Genomic DNA, 8,948 nt, shown 5'->3' with positions numbered 1-8,948 from the left:
TCCAGGGCACTACAAACTCCTCAGGAAGGGTTCTGAGTGCCCTAGAGGGATCCTAAGGACTCTATATGCCTAAGAGAACTTCTGGTGCACAATGAAGGCCAGTGCAGGGCTTTAGAGAGGAATGCAGCTGTCCTAAAGGGACTAGACATCAAACAAAGGCCTCTAAGATAAAATAAAGGCTTTGGGAGCAGTTTTCATTTAACTAGACTGAAAAAAACCCAAAATATTGAGCAGATTAGAGGGCACACATTGGGTTCAAGTATAGCATGTCAGAAGGATGTCTATGGTGCACACCAACAGCTCATGAAGGGGTTGTAAGGGAGCCCAAAGGCCAAAGGAGGCATTCTGTGGAGATTAGAGGGCAAATGTGGGCGTCCTGATGGGAACAGACAGCACACAGGGGGCAGTGGGGCACGCCAAAATGGCGTCCTGATGGAATTAGGGTGCAAACAGAGCTCTAGAGCACAAAAGGAGAACACAGGATGTTCTGAAGTGAGTAGAGGGTAATTGAGAGGGCATGAACCACACAAAGGAAATGAAGGGACTGAACTAAGAGGCAAGCAAAGAGGACAGAAAGGGATCTGAGAGAAACAGAGAACTCCCAAGCAGGAGATATGGGGTGATTTGGGGATATAAAGGAGTGCTGGAGTACAGTCGAGGCCAGTAGCTTTGAGACTACATGCCACATGGACTGATTCTGAGCAGATTAAAGGACACAAGGAGTGCTCTGAGGTATAACAAAGAAAGGAGTCTTGAAGGGACTGGAAGGAAAGGGGACCTGACAGCACAGAGGGCACACAGAACGGTCATAGGGATAGGACACAGGGGATTCTGCAGTGTAACTAATAGAAGAGGAGGGCTCTAGAGCACACTGAAAGGGTGAAATTGATGCATAGGGTTCTGGTGTGCCCCTAAGGAAAATTTTGGTATCCTGAGTGCAGGAATATGTGGCAAGCAGAGGAGTTCTGATATGATTACAAGGCAGTGAGATGGGCCCTAAAGGGCTCAGAGGGCAAACAGAGGCATCCTGAGAGGACTAGAGGGAAAAAATGAAGGCTCTGTCATGCACCAATGGCAAATTGAGGCATTTTGAGAGGATTACAGGGAAAAATGAAGGGACTTAAGGACAAGAGGACAAAAATAGGAATCTTGATGCTACCAAAGGCACACAGACACCAAATGGCAGAGTAATCCTGCAGGAACTAGCAAGAAACAAACTCTTCTGAAGGAACAAGAGAACAAATAGAGTGCCATTTGCCTAATGGTAAATGTATAGGTCCTGAGGGATATAGGGAATAAATGGGTGAGTCCTGGGCAGACAAGGCAGAAAACTAAAGGTTCTGGGGCATTAACTCACCTGCCATAATCCTCCTGCTCAGAGAATTTGGCCTTTGCTTTCATTCCACAGGCAGCTGTCAGCTGTTGTGTACTCTTGCAAGACAACTTGGAGATTACTGCCTAGGCAGTTGTGACCTGCAACACCACATGCTCAGAATAGTTCTCAGGAAGTCATGTAGATTCATAATGTGGAGGGCAAAAAGAAAGTATCTCTTAAGAACAGCTTTTATTCCATCATTGGGGCCATTTTTCCTCTCTTCTCCACTATACTGCCTCTCACAATACACCTTCCTCATCACCATTTTCTCCTGCTATTTCCAATCCTCTCAGTTGCCCCTGCTAAGATGCAAAAGCATCTAAAACAATTGTTTCTCATTCACATGTACTTTCATGTCCTGCCCCTGATTCTCCCTTCTGTTTGTCCTATAGCAGACAGCTGAGACACCCTTGCCTAGTTCTTAGCTGCACATCCATTTTGATCTAGCCAGCGGCTCAGAGCAGAGGACAGCAAGGAAGATGAATCTGATCATAGTGGACCTGGACACCAGGTAAAACAGAAGAAGCTGCAAGGCATCAAAGAGATCCTGTCATGTAAAGAAAATATGTACAGCTCCAGCTCCTTAGAGGCAACTGGGGACTCTGTATCTTTGGGCAGGCTCCTGCAGGCTCTTTCCACATAGTTAAAGGTACCTGAATGCAGTGACCTCAGGAGGCAGTGACATGGTGTGTCTGGGGCTGCTGTGAGGTACCCACAGCTGTTCCAGGCTCTCTGGCTGCTTAAAGGTACCTGGACATAAACAGCATGGATAACATTTCTTTGAACGCTTTCCCTTGTGCTGCCATGACAGGACAGCTCTGCACTGTCCCCTCCCAGCACTGCCACTGCTTATATTTGCTGCCCACCTGGCCCCAATCTTGGGCAAAGTTATGACTACCAGGAGCCTGCACAGCCACTCACACTCTCCCTGCCCCCATCTCCATTGCCAACAAGAACAGCCCTAGCCCCTGGGGACAACCTGCCCAGTCCTGCCAGAGATGGAAAACACTTCTTGCCCCATACCAGGGAAAAACAGGGAAATTCTGCTTTCCCTAATGACCTCCAGGCACTCCCCTGCAAGCAGCACGTCCAGTAAGGAATAGACACAGCAGGCCATTGCTGCAGAACCAAGAACACACAGGCTTCTAGAATTACAGCTCTTGGTGTGCCACAGAGCACAACATGATCAGCTGGTTGGGAACCCTGCTGAGAGAGAAGTGCATCTCCCGATACCTTGAGAGGCACAACATGGTCTCCCAGAAGACCGAGTGTGGACTTCCTCCTAGTATGTCTGCAGACTAAAATGCCCGACTGGAAGCTTAGCGCTGGAAGACTACAGCTCCCGGCATGCTATGCAGACCAAACTAGCTCTCGGGCAACACTTCTCGGCATGCCGGCAGAGCAACATTGTCGACCGGAAGCCCAGTGCCGGAAGACCACACCTCCCGGCATACCCTGAAGTTATGGTTCGCAGACTAAAATGGCCTCTCGGAAGATAAGTGCCGAAAAACTTCACCTCCCGGCATGCCTCGGGACTTAGCACTCGCACAGTTTTAACCCTATGCCATTGCCGTCCATCACCTGTAGCCGTCCCCCCTCCTTCCCCCCCTGAACCCGGAAGCCACTGCAGAGCCCCGAGCGCGGTCTGCGGTCCCCATCACCGGCCCGGGACCACACGGCCAGCCCGAGTTCAGCTGGACACTGAGCTACCTACCTACCCCCTCAACCTGCCTGATACCGCCCCGCGCCTCCGGTACGACTACGAACCTCCCTCCCCGAGGTGCGCACCTCCCATACCATGATGCGCCCCAAGGCTTCCCCCGGAGAATCTCCCCAACTTCGACACGGCCTCCACCTCACCTAGGTCCCCCAGAAACAACAGCCTTCCCCTCTTCGGCACGATCTCCATCTCACTTAGCTCAACCTGGAACAACTCCCCTCCTCCTTTGAAATGCCCCCCCTTATCTAGATCCCCCGAGGTCCTGCACACACCTGCCATTTCGTCGCGGCCCCAACCTCATTCACCGAGCTCTCCTAGATCCTGCCTTACTCCGACACGCGCTATGAGTCCCCCCAGTCCTGCCCCAGCACTCCAGCAGCATTTCACCACTGCGCTGCACAGCCTCCTCCCCACCCAGCTTCGGCACAGGCCACCTACCACCTCGTTGCTACTGCCCCCGCCCCTCTCCTGGCCCTAGTGCAGTTTTCCCTGCTCTGGTCCAGCCATCATACTTGCTTTGCACCTTTGCCCTGGTGAACATTCGCTTCTATGCCCAAAAGCCACTGCCCATTCAGCGTGCTATCACCAGGAATACCTCTTTTGTCCACCAGGCAGCACGGTAGCCAGCTGGCCCCGTGCCACCTCTGCCATCCTCCATCTCCCAATCCTTCAGTGCCTAATTAATGCCTAATGTGCCACTTAGATGATACTCCACTGCCTGTTCATTTCCCTGAGATTAGCTGCTTTAGAGGGAATTGAGCTGACTGGATTGCAACGGTGCTATCAAAGGTAAAAGTCTTGAAGACAATTACAGCCCAGATTGCTACTAACAGTCTTTCTCATAGCCAGAGAATTTTTGTTCTGGCCGCAAAGGGGATGCAAGGCTGATGTTACTGGCAATCATGTTCCCCTTATTGCTGTTTGTAGCAGTGCTGCTCCCACAGAATCAGCAGATGTGGAAATGCTTCCCTTGTATCGGAATTTTAGGGCAGGAAATTTTACAATTGCTTCTTTCAGTTAATGAAAGCAATGTTACTTCCTTCTTTCAACTCCATTCCTGACTCCTTTCTAGTAATTTCCACCATGATCTGTTGATACCAGCAAAGCTATGGTAACACATATGGTAAGAAATTAAATCCTCTTAAAATTATTCTAAATTGGAACTGTCAAGGAGTCTTAACTCCACAAACCTTTAACCTTTCTTCTACCTATTTGTCTTCCTGTTTCCCCAAGTATCATTCCCATGTAATTTACCTGGGGTTACACTAATTGAGCCTTCCTGAAATTGGTTTCTCAATTTTACAATTCAGATACTTTTGTCTCTCACTTCCTCTTCATTAACTCTTATCACTTGACTATCATTCACCTAAGAAAATAATTTGGTGTATTGTAGCTCTTAAAATATGACACTTCATAGATAGATAAAATCACACACACATACATATATGTATGTAGCATACTTTTTGTAATGCAAACAGACCTTCTATTATGTGTGTGTGATCTGTTAACATGATCACTATTAATAGTGATCCTTCCTCACCAGGAGAAATGGAGTTTCACTTGCTGGGAGATGGAGACAGCTTTCAGTGGGATCCATTTGATTTTATTACTTCAGCTTGTTTACATTTTTTCTGGTCTGTTCAACCTCAACAGTGGGAATTAACCTAAGAAGTAAATATTATATCTTTCCCTTTTCATATATGCATATAAGATAACAACATCAAACAGAAACAACCAAAGTAAAACTAAGTCAGATACAGTTAATAATATCCACAGAGTATGAATAGGTTACTTAGTCCTCAGTGCTRGTCCTGGGAGACAGAAATATCAAACATTTGTTATCGTAGAATCATAGAATCCGTAAGGTTGGAAGGGACCTCTGGAGATCATCTAGTCCAACCTCCCCACTAAGCAGGGTCACCTAGAGCATGTTAGACAGGGTTGCATCCACGGTTGCAGGCTTTGAATATCTCCAGAGAAGGAGACTCCACAGTCTCTCTGGGCAAATTGTTCCAGTGCACCGTCACTCTCACAGTGAAGAAATTCCTCCTCACATTCAGGCGGAACTTTCTGTGCTTTAGTTTCTGCCCGTTGCCTCTTGTCCTGTCACACGGGGCAGCTGAAAAGAGTTTGTCCTTGTCCCCTTGACACCCTCCCTTCAGATACTTATACACATTGATAAGATCGCCTCTTAGTCTATGCTTCTCCAGGCTATACATGCCCAGCTCTCGCAGCTGTTCCTCAGAGGGCAGATGCTCCAGCCCTCTGATCATCCTTGTAGCCCTATGCTGGACTCTCTCCACTAGCTCCATGTCTCTCTTGTACTGGGGAGCCCAGAACTGGGCGCACTACTCGAGATGAGGCCTCCCCAGGGCTGAGTAGAGGGGCAGGATCACCTCCCTCGACCTGCTGGCAACACTCTTCCCAATGCAGCCCAGGATACCATTGGCCTTCCTGGCCACAAGGGCACGTTGCTGGCTTATGGTCAATCTGTCGTCCACCAGCACTCCCAGGTCTTTCTGTGCAGAGCTGCTCTCCAGCAGGTCAGCCCCCAGCTTGTACTGGTGCCTACGGTTACTTTTCCCTAGGTGCAGGACTCTGCACTTGCCCTTGTTGAACCTCAGGGGGTTCCCCTCCACCCAACTCTCCAGCCTGTCCAGATCTCTCTGAATGGCAGCACAGCCCTCAGGTGCGTCAGCCATTCCTCCCAGTTTGGTATCATCAGCAAACTTGCTGAGGAGGCACTCCGTCCCCTCATCCAGGTCACTGATGAATAAGTTGAACAGGATGGGACCCAGTACTGAGCCCTGGGGGACGCCACTAGCCACAGGCCTCCAACTAGACTCCACGCCACTGATGACAAACCTCTGAGATAGTTACCCGGGTTAGAGCACCTCTTTCTGTAGCAGTTTCTGCTGGTATTAAAGGTCTGCTAAACTGTATTTTCGCTTCCTTGCTTCATCCAGTCCACTAGATACATTTTTTTACATATATATAATCACAAAAAAGTGATTCATCCATCTTTTCTCTTTGTCAGACTTTGCTATCATTGCTTCCATTTCTATAACAAACAGATAAACTTGCAAGTGCAGCCCTACAAGGCAAGTGCAGAATCCCGCACCTAGGGAGAAATAATCCCATGCACCAGGACAGGCTGGGGGCTGACCTGTCAGAAAGCAACTCTGCAGAGAAACTTCAGACTAGATCATCTGTAAAGGTCCTTTCCAAGCTCAACCATTCTATGATTCTGTGATTTGGGGCAGGTTGAGGAAGGAGGGGGCATCTGCTGGGCCCTCAATGGGGGAGTGGGTTTGCAGGGTGGATGGAAGGGGTGGATTTCAGCAGGGGACAAGACTGGGGGTCCCATTCCAGTGCTGAGTGTTGCATGTGGCCGTCGTTATTGCAGGAGGTGCCACAGCGGACTACAGAGAGGGAGGAGAATCTGTCAAGGAACTTGTAGAGAACACCAGAAAATGTATCACAGAACTCACCAAGGGCCCCATGTCTCAGAAGAGCTGTGAGGAACCTAATATCTCAAAGGAGGAGAAGACATCACATTGCTGTGCCAGTGCTAGAGACATCCAAACCTCCACGTGGTGCATAGAGTACCCAGGGAGATGTCAGAGGCCATGTGGGACCAACATGGATTGGGTAGCCCCATAGCTTTGGGGCAGATGTATGGGGTGAACAAGTCTTGGGGAGGATTGGTGTGGATTTGAATCTGTTGGTACCCAGGTTGGCTGACACCAACAATCCCTGCCTGGGAGTGGGAAAAGCCTCTGGGTGCCCAGCTGTGTCTTACTTTTATCCCTCTTTTTGTTTCCCTAATTACAATGCTCAAGTAACCTGGCACTATACTAATTTTGCCTTACTCAAAGTAACCTTAAGTCTGTCTGGTCCAGTGATTTTTAAGCTTCCTTGTGACCAAACAGCACTCTCGGGCATGTCTGCCACAACAAGCACCATCCTCCCTGAAATGTCCTGCCACTACCCTGCTCTGGGTTCTACCTGCTTCCAGGTTGTGTCCACAATACCAAGCGCATGCCCTGGCCTGTGCTGGGGAAGAACCAGGGGCCTAAAGGTGACACACAGAAAAGGGAAAGTCAAATCCACAGCATAGCAGACCCTGCTCTGCCTTCCCACCCCGCACCTCCACCTCAATGCAGCTTCGGCCCCTGCATGATCGGCTCCCTGAGACCTCGGGGCCAGGCAACCCTGGCCCTCACCTGTCGCAGCTGAGAAGAATCAACACTGCGAGCCAACACACTGCTGCTTCCAAGCAGCGCACATGCACTGCTTGTCAACCGAACTGAAGAGCAGGAAACTGGCTACCAAGAACTGCATGTGCTGGCTGCAAACCGAGCGGCAGCGGAGAGGTCAGGGAAGTGGGGTCAGGAGAAGAATGACAGGGAATGGTGCCTTTGAGTGCTCACCGCCTGGTACTGTAGCTGGCAACACAAGATGAACACAACTCAGCAGCTTTGCCAGAGATGATGGGGAAGAGTTCTTTGGGCAAGAAGCCACACCATAAAAGCTGCATGTGCCCACAGTGCAATGGAGAGAGTGGGAGTTCCACGCTGGCCTGAGAAAGGCAAGCATATATTGGGAGTAGGGAAAATGAGGCTTGGAGCTGGAACCTTAACCCTCTGACAGGGGAAGTGTCCCCAAAATCAGCATCCTTCCTGCTCCCCGAGCTGAGCAGGGCAACCACCTTGTCACCAGTCAGCCACTGCCTTATATTATGGTCATTATCCCATCATGGGTTACAAAAAATGAGAGAACATAGAAACAATCTGACAGAGCTATTTACATATGCCTTAAAACAAGCTGCTTACAAGCCAGTTATGACACAAGTTTTCCTCTGCAGTGGTAAGTGGGGAACTCAAAGACCTGAATGCCTACTCCAACTCTGGAATCTAACTGAAAGGCAAAAGCTGTCAAAGAAATGGAGAACATCACATTTATGCTACTGTGGCTCAATCAGGCTCAAACAAGCTTAGGAGAGTTCAGACAAGCATTTTATTTGGCACATGTAAGGATGCAGTGCCTGCAGCAGTGGGGCAGTAGGCAACATGGGGATGTCCTGCCATATGCTTGCTTACTTGCTTGCTCACACAGGGGGAGCAACTGGGAATGAGCAAGGCTTTCTGGCACTTTTTGGGGCCCCAGTGGGCAGAGTACTCTGGCATACTCATACTCATGCTGCTCTTGCTATGGTTAGAGATAGCTGTCTCATGGAGAAGGGTGCCACCTGTTCCACGCTCTCTGGAACCAGTACCATAGCACTCAAAGGGTGAATCCTGATGATGCCTTTTCCCCTGGAGCTCTCAGGACTAGGATGGTCTGAATTGCCAGAGACCAGATGGAGGGGCTGGTGTCGCCATGATTTGGAGGGCTCAGAAAGGAAGAGAGAAGAGTTGAAACCTCTGTGTCTGTGGAGACCCCATGGATGCCCTCTGGACAGGGCCAAGCCCAACCTGTCCTTCCCATTGCCAGCAGGCAGAAGGGAGGGCTAATGGGTCAGCTGGAGAAAGACGCAGTTCATAGATGCCCTAAATGCCCTGGAAATATCCACCCTCTCTCAGTGCAGGGCAGGAGATTGGAGCTCATTACCCAGGCTATGCCCTCCTCTGTGCCAGAGCTAACACCATGCTGCCCCCACTCACACGTGCAGATGTCCTGCAGCTTATCCTCATGCTGGTCACTCATGTGCCATCTGACGAGCCCTAGGTGCACATAGCCCATCACAAACCCCACTGTGGGCATGCTACCCCTGGCTAAGCAGGCTCTGCATGAGGCAAGCAGGGCTCCAGCAGCCCTGAGGACGATTCTTGCTGCCAGCGCAGCAGCCAG

This window comes from Rhea americana, unplaced genomic scaffold (assembly GCF_003343005.1).
Source record: "Rhea americana isolate MKP2758 unplaced genomic scaffold, rheAme1 scaffold_645, whole genome shotgun sequence".
Taxonomy (NCBI): Eukaryota; Metazoa; Chordata; class Aves; order Rheiformes; family Rheidae; genus Rhea; species Rhea americana.
Note: the sequence above shows the minus strand (reverse complement) of the source record.